This window comes from Terrapene carolina, unplaced genomic scaffold, assembly GCF_002925995.2.
Source record: "Terrapene carolina triunguis isolate 2854851 unplaced genomic scaffold, T_m_triunguis-2.0 Scaffold88, whole genome shotgun sequence".
NCBI classification, from domain to species: domain Eukaryota; kingdom Metazoa; phylum Chordata; order Testudines; family Emydidae; genus Terrapene; species Terrapene triunguis.
This window is the reverse complement of record NW_020664439.1, coordinates 45,380,695-45,391,704: the sequence shown is the minus strand read 5'-3', so window position 1 is coordinate 45,391,704 and position 11,010 is coordinate 45,380,695.

Sequence of the window (11,010 nt, the reverse complement as noted above, 5' to 3'; positions counted from 1 at the left end):
AGTCAGCCCTTATAATAGGAAGCTAAAAATATAAATAGCCACGCTAGGTATTGCATACAATCCAGCAGGCACAGACTTCAGCTCGGAGGGTGGGCAAAATCCATTTCTGATAGAGCCAGGATGGCTGCCAGCATCTAAAGCAGGACTGCCCCAAATTTGCCCAGACAAGGGGCTATATGAGCAGCTTGCCAGAGGACAGACGGGTGGCAGCGCCCTGATTTGTACAAACCAGGGCAGATTGCCGCTGCCCTTATTTCTCTGTAGAGGTGCGGTCCAGAGAGACGATGGATCCCAGCATGCCACCACTCAGACCAAGATGGGACACAGGACTCCCAGGGGTCACACTGTCTTACCTAAGAAAGGCCACACTGGGCCAGACCAAAGGTCCATCTAGCCCAGTATCCTGTTTTCCAACAGCAGCCAATGCCAAGTGCCCCAGAGGGAATGAACAGAACAGGTAAGCATCAAGTGATCCATCCTCTGTTGCCCATTGCCAGCTTCTGGCAAACAGAGGCTAGCGACACCATCCCTGCCCATCCTGGCTAACAGCCATTGATGGACCTTACTGTGTGAGAGCACGTTGTCAAATGCCATGCGCCTCCTTCAGCCAGGCTGCACCCTACCCCCTTGCCCTCCAGTGGAGTGGCTTCTGATCTAATTGGCAGCCGTTACCCTCTGAAAGATGCCACGTTCATGATGATCTCCTAACCATGAGGCCACTGCTACATGCGGACTTGATTCTATTGAAACAGGTTCTGGAGGGACAGTCCCTAGCTGGATCCAACCTGGCTCCACTCAAACAGGTTGTGGAAGAACCATCCGGAGCTGGATGCTGACCCACTTCCAGTGGAACCGCCTGTAGCTGGACGCTGACGGGGTTCTGGTGGAACAGCTTGCCCTCTAGTTACCCTGCTATCCAGCTGCCAGAAGCTGGCTTCGCGCTGCCAGAACAGGCTGATGGGAACCCCTCCTGCCTTTGTTCGCACAATAATAATGCCATCTGCACACTCCCAGAAGGAGGCTCTACCAGCCGCTGGGGCTTTGCACAGCCCCACACGCAGCCCAGCAGTGAGATGAAGTAACAAAGGAGGCCATGGCATGTCATGGGTGACATGCCAGCTCCCCATTTTGTACACGTCTGAGGAGACGGGCCCGTGGGCTGTAGCTGAATTTCCACCTGTACCTTCCCATCACCTCCCACCGTGCTCTAACAGCCAGGAAAACGATTGTATAAACTACATCAGGGGCTCCATGGGGAGTTCTCTGCTGCAGGGCTCCCCAGGAAAGGGTTAATATGAAACATATTAAACATAGTTTAGCAGCTGCTAAGATCAGTGCCCTGCCCTCAGCCTATGATCAGCCAGTGAGAGTGTCTCGTGATGATGTAATGCTTCAAGCTGGCCATGTCATTGGCTGGGCACACTGTCCCTTGGCATCCTGCTGGAGACTTTGGGGGGAGGAGTTTGGGAAAAGCTCCTCCTCCTTTAACCTTTTAAAGGCAATGGCCTGAGCCCTAGTCCACTCTGTGTCATTTCTGGGGAGGGGCAGTCAGACCTGACCGCAATAACAACAGGGGCTGGGCAGATGCGAATGACCAACAGGCCCAGCTCTGCAGCTGACCACAGGGAACAGGCCAGCAGCCTCCCAAGGGAAAGGATACGCATAAGGGGAAGCAGAGACCTGGAAGTTAAGCCTTAGAAAATAATCAAGATGAAGCTTTAGCGATTAACCTCTTCACTACTGACATCTCCAACCCAGCACGTCCAGTGCAGGCAAAGGACTACATATGCTAACCATTCCACTCGTAGCATCCAGGCACAGGTGAACCTGTCATCTCTAGAGCAGCAGGTTCAAATCCTGGCTCAGGACGGAGGAGAATGCATCATGTTGAAAAATGTGTTGACTAACATGATGTTAAGCCCTTCATTTGGACAAGGACAGTATCAATGACCAGCTACTGTATTTTTAAACACGACTGTCTTTGCCCACATGGGCCATGGTTACCCAAGGCAAAAATTGTGTTTTTAACACACATTAAAATTCTAGCATCAGCAAGGCAAGATGTAGTTTTAACACTTGTCAGCTGATCACAGTAAACCCTATGCTCCCTGCTAGAGCTGTATTATAATCCAAATTGCCCCATCCACACTAGGATTTTAATACATCAGCTAAAAACACACACCTTTCTTCCTATTAAAGATGAGTCCATTAAGAGTCAAGTTGTGTTTAACATCATGCTAATTAAAATGTGTTACTTAACCCGTTTGCTAACAGGATGCCTTTTCGTCAGTGTAGACAAGGCCCTATGTGACAAAGGAAAAGTAAGTGTTGTGCTTCTCATACTAATTAGCATCAGTCCTCAACACAAAATCACTACAGGCACTAGCAATCAATTCATTATCTATCTATCTGGAAAGCCCAAGGTTTCTTTTCCAGTGGTTTGAACTCCAAGATGTTGCCGAATCTCTGAGTAAGGCTAGAAGAATGAACACAAGGCTGACAGCCTGGAGCGCCTGACTTCTAATCCCAACTCTGCCACTGACTTGTTCTATGATGTTGGTGGAGATCACGGCGCCTCTCTGTGCCTCAGTTTCCCCTCTGAAAAATGGGGATAATCAGACACTCTCATCTCCTCCGAGGTAGGTTGTCAGGCTCAGCTCATTAGTGTTTTCAAAGGGCTTGGAAGAAGTTAAGGGTTAGTGTTCTTTCTTATTTATTAAGTAAAACTAACCACTAGATAGCACTGTTGCTCCACATACAGACAGCTGAACAAGCAGGTATTTGGCAATAGAAAGCCTGGATTTTAAAGGCAGCCTGCTCACCCGGCACTGCCCACCAGACAAGATGCGACGCCAGATGGGATCCACTGCAGTCGCTGGAGCCCGGCCAGACTCCACTGCCCACAGCAAACCAAAAAATAACAATAGCTGACAATTACATGGTGACTTGCAGTGGCAAAAATGATTTAAAAAGTCATCTGTACAGGTGTCACTCCACCCACCATTGAAATGCAGCCACCTCTGGGGTGAAACATGGCAGTTGCTTAACAGCAACACAGCAGCCGTTTGAAATGGGGAAAGAAGACTATATCTAATCAGCACTGTAGGGGGAATTAGGGAAGCAGCATGTAATTACCTGAGTTGGAATTTGACCCAGCCACCAGGGTAAATGCCCTGACTCTTTATTATTTGAGGATCCTTTGTGGCCACAAATGGCCTGGAGTTTGGGCTCACATCTTGGCTGAAATATGGCACATCCAACAGCTCTGCACCCACTAATGGGGCCCAGGGTAAAGGACTGACTCAGAGAGCGCCTCCTACTGAGTCACCATCAGAGGCAGAGCCAGGGGGTCTCTGGACTTTTGCATGTCTAGGAAACCCAAGCGGTGTGTATCTGCTGTTAGAAATTCCCCAGATACACGGATCTATCGCTCTTAATAGCTGTGACTCATGGTCTCCGGCAGCATGTGCACAGAGGGCGTTTTCTGTTTCCTTCAGAGGCAGTGGCCCATTCAGAGGGACTCAGCTGTTTGCATGGGGTCTCAAGGGACCCCTGGGACGTCTGAGAGGCCGAAGAGAACATGTGTATGCTGAGAGCTCTCGAGCATCCATTGGATATAGGTCATTTTGTATATCAGACGCTAACTGCAGCGTAAGGCACTTCACGGAGCCCAAGGCAAAGGTGAGGCTGGCCTGACGGGGCCGTAACAGTTCCTCTTGGCATCGTTCCTCAAAGGGGCACCCGCTTCAAAGAGCAGATGGGCACCTCCCACCACTCCGGAGGGCTAACTGCCTCAGGCCCCTCCCCTGCCCCTGTGGGGGCAGCACCCACAGCCTGCAAATCCCCATCTCCTTCCTTCCCAGATGGGTTTCCACCGGCTCTGGCAAGCTCTGCCCAGTGCTCACTGTGTCATGCGAACCGGCTGGGAAGGGATTCGGGGGGACCCCCCAAAGGGGAAGGCAGTTGGGGTGAGGGCCTGCGAAGAGATGGGGTAAAGAGCAGTAAGGACGAGGCAGAGAAAGGGGGCAGGTTCGAGGGTGAGGGCTGTGGGGTGGGACTTAGGCTGGTACCCGGTGGGCAGCCCATGAGGAAGGCCTGTGCTCTCTGCCCTACTGCTTCCCCTGCCCGACACTCCGCAGGGGCGGGGGGGCTGGGCAAGGCGGTCCCATGGTGCATCTGTGCCCTTTGAATCCCATGGGAATGTGGAGGTAGTAAATGTCACCAGCTGGGCCGCTGGGGCCAGGGCGCTCGTAAAACGCCTTTGTCTGCCGGAGAGGCTCTTTGGGCCTGGATAAAGGAGCCGCCGGGCAGCCAGGGTGACCTGAGCCGCGGCAGTGATTCCGGCTGCCGTGTGCCCCCACGCCAGTTGCCCTCGCCCCTGGCAGCCCCTGGGCTGGACCCCGCTGTAGAGCCCAGAGAGATGTCAGGGAGCCATTTCCAGTATAAAGAGGCAGCTTTGCCCCTGGGGGAGGGAGTACAGATTGCCCGTGTATTTAAGCAAGTCTAGTTGGGGATGAGGGAGTGGCACATTTAATCTCCCTGGCCCTCCGCGCGGGCACAGGAGCGGGAGCACATCTGCCCCTCTCTGCGGCTGAGCCGTTTCAGGGCTAATTGTGCCAGCGTCTTTCCCTCTTCCCTTTTGCTTTTCCTCTCCCTCCTTCCTGCTTTCTCTGCAAGTGGGAGCAGGGAAACCACCTACCGGGCCTGGAAAGGGCGTCAGCCCTGTGGCAAGACCGGGGTGGGGAAACTCAGCTGGGCGATCAGGATGCCACTCCCGGTGCCAGGACTGGAGGCTGCAGAGTAGTGGCCCAAGGGGAGCTCTGGGAGCCCCACGGCCTGGGAGATTTAAAACCTAGCTGGACGAGGCCATCCTGCTCCGGTCCCCTTGAGGGTGGGGCTGGATGGGGCTTGGCAGGGATTTTCCTGCCCTAATGTCCATGATTCCCCCCCCCCCACACACACACACACCCAGCTGTTCCTGGCAGAAGAGGCCTGTCCCTTTAACAGGGCTGGCCTGGGAGCAGCAGCCCAGCCTCAGCAAACATTCAGGCTCAGCCCCTCCATTAGGGCCTTTTATGGCCATTAGCTCATGGAAGTAAATTACTGCTGAGGCCGCAGCTGCTTTCTGGCTGCCTGGGGTGTGCCCAGGGCAGGGTCCCTATTGCAGGGAACAGGCAGGGGAGAAAGCATCCAAGTCAGACACCGCAGAGCTACCGGCCTTGGCGGGACTGTGCACTGAGACTGGCCTGTTCTCGGCTGCGGTTCTACTCCAGGGCTGGCCCCGAGAACGCGGCTTGCAGGACAAGGCAGCTGTGAGGCTGCGGCACAACCCTAACCCAGAACCCTCACGTGTCACAGCCATGTGGCCACACGGCAAAGGGGGTCCCACTCCCGGCTTTATCTTGGGGCACTGCCCTGCTGAGAGCTCAGCGGCAAGCACCCTACTCAATTGCCAGCATGGGTATGGGCCTGCCTCCATCACAAGAGAGTGTGGCCGGGACCATGGGCTTACTAGGAAGGGGAGAGGGGGCACCCTGGTGCAAACAACGAGATACTGACTGATCCCTGGCTTCTGCCTGCAGGAGCTCTGTGATCTCCCAGGGCACGGACCCCATCTTTGCCCAACAGGACGGCTAACCACAGCGGGTGCACTTGGACAGAAGCCCCCACCGGGGTGTTCATGGGAGGCATGGCAAAGAGTGGAGAGACCCTGCCACTCACCCATGCCCCACGCCTCAGAGGCTGGACTGGAGCATTAGGGCAACGCGGGCAGTTCTGTCACTCAGGGATGTGTGTGAGGGGCTGGGCCCTACAACTGCTGAAACCCAGCGCCGGGGTGGTGGGGTCCCACGACTGCAGGAGTCGGCAGGCACCGAGCGTCGGCCAAGCCCTTTCCTGCACGGCGCTTGCAATGTGCCTTCTCCCCCACCCCGAGCGTGGCTGTGTGCACCCAACCCGTGTGTGCCAGATGTGCCCTGGCCAGGCAAGGTTCTATCCTAATAGGGAGCCCATCCCAACATGCTTCTCACACATCAACGCATCTGTATCACTCTCCCCTTTTCACAAGAGGTGAAACTGAGGCACCGAGAGGGGAAATTGCTTTCCAGAGGCCACTGAGAACAGGACCCACTTCTGACTCCCACCCTCCTGTTCTAACCACTAGACTACCCCATGTGGCACCTCTGCTCACATCTTTCTGCTTCCCTCTCCTTCGCTCCATCGCAGGAGGGCAATTCAGGCTCAGTTGGATCCATTCTTCCCCAGGTACCCACATGCCCTGCTAACAGCTCCTTTCAGGGCCTCTACCAATACCACACACCGGATTTGACCATCCAAAGCAATTTCCAAGGCTTTTAACCGGACAATGGTCTTGAGTTAAGCGATGCTGGTAAATATATTCTTGATAATTGGAGGCGGGATGCCCCCCATTCTCCTCTCCCCCACAGCGCAGCCCACCCACCTCCCCGATGCTGCCCCCAGCTGTGCCAGCACATGGAGCAAGCAAACGGCACCTGGTCCCTCTTGTGGTGTAACCGACTACCAAGCCTTTTCTGTAACACTCAGTGTTCCCAACATCTCGAGTCTGCACCGCGGGGGAAGCCCTGCGCTCTGCCGCATCGCCCGTCTTTCTGCCACAGGTCGCCGGCTGCCTCTGCTCCGGTGAACCCATCACCTTCAGCTTTCGGAGGATGCGCAGCCACGCGTCCCCCAAGAGCCACTGTCACAGGGTTCCGGAATAATTCATGGCTGAGCAAAGACTGGGGAGGGGACTATGACATGCTGCTGCATCAGCACAGCATGGCCTGCTCCACCCGCCAGGAATGCCTGGGTGACCCGCAGCCACTCGCTCCCCAATCCTTCCCCATCACTATCCCCTCGGAGGCCCTAACATCCATTATCTTAAAAGATGAAGCAGGTAATGGAACCCTTCCCGGTGCTCACACAGTCTTTATTCCCTGGTCGTGGGTGGCACTTCCGTGTGGCCCATTAGAGGCATCCCTTGGGCCTCCAATGTGTCTGAGGTTTAGCTTGGCCTCTCCTCTCTTCAGGGCACACAAAGGTCATGCTCTGAACTTGTCCTGCACTTCCAAATGCACACGCAGACACTTCCTCAATGCCTCTCTTCACACCGGTGCCCTGGCTACTCCAGTAGAGTGAGGACAGCTTGCTCCTCTACAGATTGCACCCAATGCAGGCAGGGTGGATTTGATTTAAATCACTAGTCAGGAAGACTCGATTTAATCATGGATTTCTACATAAAAGTGCACTTCATTAAAATATTCCCAAACTGGGTCTCTTTTGCGGCCTGCTGCCATTATAGGTTTTCCCTTCTAGTGAGAGAATGGTATGGTAGATCTCAAATCAATGAAGGCTACACTCAGAAAGACCTTGAGACTTTGGGGAGGGATAGCTCAGTGGTTTGAGCATTGGCCTGCTAAACCCAGGGTTGTGAGTTTAATCTTTGAGGGGGGCACTTAGGGACCTGGGGCAAAATCAGTACTTGGTCCCGCTAGTGAAGGCAGGGGGCTGGACTCAATGACCTTTCAAGATCCCTTCCAGTTCTAGGAGATGGGATATCTCCATTAATTAAATTAAATTAGAAAAAATTAAACTTCTGGAATATGCTGCTCAAACAGTTTCACTTTTGTTTCTACTGCCTGTCCCTCCCCTCTCACATTTATCTCCAGACTTCTTCTCCTTGTCCAGATCTATTCCGCCCCCACCAATCTTCTAGTCACTGAACTTTTTGAAACTCTGCACTTTTAGAGAGAGGTAAGGGATTGACTCTGTGTACACAAATTTGCAGAGGGACAATAGGGTTGAGGTCTGTTATTTCTCACCTCTATATATGTATTTATTTATTTATTTAAAAACATTTTTGCTGTTAACAAGCATATCATCTCTGGAGACACAAATCCAGTTTGAGAACTGCAAAACTAAGAAGATGGTATCTTCTAGACTGAGCACTGAGTCCCATTGGGTAGATAGAAAGATTAACCTAAATAATCTATACAGAAGCCCCTGGAACCCCATAAAATTGGGTCCCTAATCCATGAACTATTGGAACTCATTTACAAAACTTTTCTTACACATTACATGAATATATTGTCTCATACTATAGAATTAGAATTTATAATCCCTATTCCATGATGAGATATCTTTGAGCTAAAATGTATCTTTGATCTTTAAATAGGTTTTTTCCTCAAAAAGCATTTTATCAAAAAAATCTGATTTAAATAAAAAAAATCTGATTTTTTAAAATTTTTTTTTAAAAATCATTGATTTTTATCCACCCTGAATGCAGGATTCTTCTCCACTTCCTGTCCTCCTCTGTTGTGCTAAGCACTGGTGTGCTCCGCCCCAGAGGTGGCTGCATGTCAGAGAGGGGTTAAGTGACCCCTGAGTGTACATCTAATGCGCTTAGGAATGGTTCTTGGAATGAAAAGTGTTACTGTAAACATCAGTAATTATTCCTCCAGCTCAAGAGCCTAACCTCACACACGGCCAGAGCAACAGAACAGGTTCTGTAGCATTGACTGGGATGGGGAGAGGCCGGGACGGGAGAGGCTTGGCAAGCTCCACCCCAGCCATTCAGTGCGCAGCAGCAATCCACCCAGAGCATTCGAGATCCATCTGTGCTCGTGGAGTACACCGGTTCCACTCCAGTGGCGCCCGCCACCCCGCACGTCCTCAGTAACTCAAGGGGAACTGGGGGGGCTCAGGACATCGGGGTGGGAGAGGAGCCCTTGATCCTGAGGCTACAAGTCCTAAACTAGGTCTGCCATGATGGAAAATCATTCTCATGGGGTGGCCCCTGGATGGACAGAACCGGTGGGCTGTGGTCATGCTCCTAGGGCCTGGGTGCCCACATCACCACTGGCACTGAGCGGCTTCCTGGCTGGCAGCTGCCGCTCCCACTCCCCTCGAGAAGGGGCCCCTCAAGGACATTGCCGAGCAAGGGCGAGGAAGGCTCACCCCGCCAATGGCCAGCCCCCTCACGGGCTCCACGTCCCCCCAGGAAGGTGCTGAGAGGGGCTGCCCACGAGCCGAGCACCCACATCCGGGAGGGCATCTGCCAGCTGCCAGCGCCACTGGACAAGGCCTCAGCCACAGAGCAGCTAGCCCAGCTCATCACCCAGGGCAGGGCTCCTCCCAGGGCAGCATGGGTGAGGCCCTCGCAGCCAAGAGGGTGCAGGGCTTTGATGCAGGCACCACATGACAGGAGCGGCACAGAGCTCTTGCCAGGCTCAGGGAAGGAGCCAGGGCACTCGAGCAGATTAAGGATTGCAAGGCGCTGGTAATTGCTTTGCAGTATAAAAATAGGCCCTCTTTTATCCCTCGCCCTGATCTCCCACCCCCTACTGGCCCAGCTCCCCTCCCCGCACCGGCTGACAGATGCCACTTGCCCAGCCCCTTCCGCCAGGAGGGGGCAGGTAGGAAGCAGCTGCCACGGTTGGGATGGATCGGTCATGCCCAGTGATTTGGGGGGCGGTGGGTGGGGGCGCCCCTGCAGCACGGCAACATCTCCTTTCGGGGGATGCGCGTGCAAATGGTGCAATTCAGGTCACCAGCGAGGCTAACACGAGTGGCTCAGCCTCGTCCTGAATGGATGGGGGCTGACCTTGCAAGACCCCCGAAGCTCTGCTCAGGAGAGCGACGATAGGGGGTACCAGGGGTACAGGCAGAGCTGGGTACAGGAAGCCCAGGGCTGGCAGGTACCCTGTGGGGCACACCCGGGACTGACACAGCAGGGCATGCAAAGGTGTCATATTTCACAACTGCAATTCCTTAGCCCAGAACTGAGGGCACGTGAGGCTTTACACCAAGAGCACAAACAACACGTGTTGCAAACTGGATCCCAGCAGCTGGGCCTGCCTGCCCCGAGCTGTGTTCCACAGCAGGGCCAAAAGGTGCCCAAACAAGAATCCCACTGTCGTCTCTCCAGCTGCCACAGGACTGGCCCTAGTAAGCATGGGAAGGAGCCAGTCCCCGCAGTTCTCATCTCCCCTGCAGAAGCAGAGCGCCCTGCATGAAGATCAAAGGGGAGCAGTTCCCGCTGAGACCCACAGTCTGGCCTTGGGCCACAGCTACCACGGGACACTGTGGGTCACATTTAACCCCGTAGGCACCACGTTCCCCACCCCAATCTACCATCAAAAACCCATCTGTCTGACAGGCCTTCTGGGGAACAAAGCTGCAGCCGGTACAGCCAAGAGCTGCCAAACCAATTCTATTTACAGAGGGACAGCTACAAAAATAAACAGAAGTGAGATTAGAAAATATCTGCTTCCCACACACTGCAAATGCCTCGGGTCACTGCGCTGCCTCTATCTGCGTTCCCCACATGCGGGGCTCCACTGTCTCTGGTCTCTCTGCACAAGGGGCTTCCCTATAAATAACCAGAAAGAAAGGGGTCACCCGGAGTTCACTAGGGGGGCCGTTCACCTAGTGTTGTCCCTCTGCACAGGGGTGAGTTTTGCCCTGCAGGTCGTGTTTCACGACTGTGTCTCCAAGTTCACTATACTGCAGTGTTGCTATATCCCCGTTCAGTACAAGTGACCCATATTGACAGTGGGGTTTGGGGTAAAAAGGAGGTTCTCCTGCTGCATTCTATCTCCATGTTCGCTGGGAGCGATGATTCACTCTTGAATCTCACTGTCTGGGCCCTGCACTATACTGCCGTTCACTAGAAGGAGCAGAAGGTCACTAGCATGTCTGCAAACTGACGAGCCCTTGGGTTTGCTCTGGCAGGCCCAGCTAGAAATGGGGTTACAGGCGAAGCACACGCCTCTCTGTCTTTTCGTGCTCTTTCCATTCCTTGTACCCTAGCTGAAAATGAAAATATGCTAACCTCTGCACCCAGCACGCCCCGTCCAGTCCGCCGCCGCTCCCACCCACCCCCAACTACCCCTTCCCCCTACACCCCGTCCTCAGCACTGCCATCTATAGAACTACCCCTCCTCCTACACCCCATCCTCAGCACTGCCACCCATACAACTACCCCTCCCC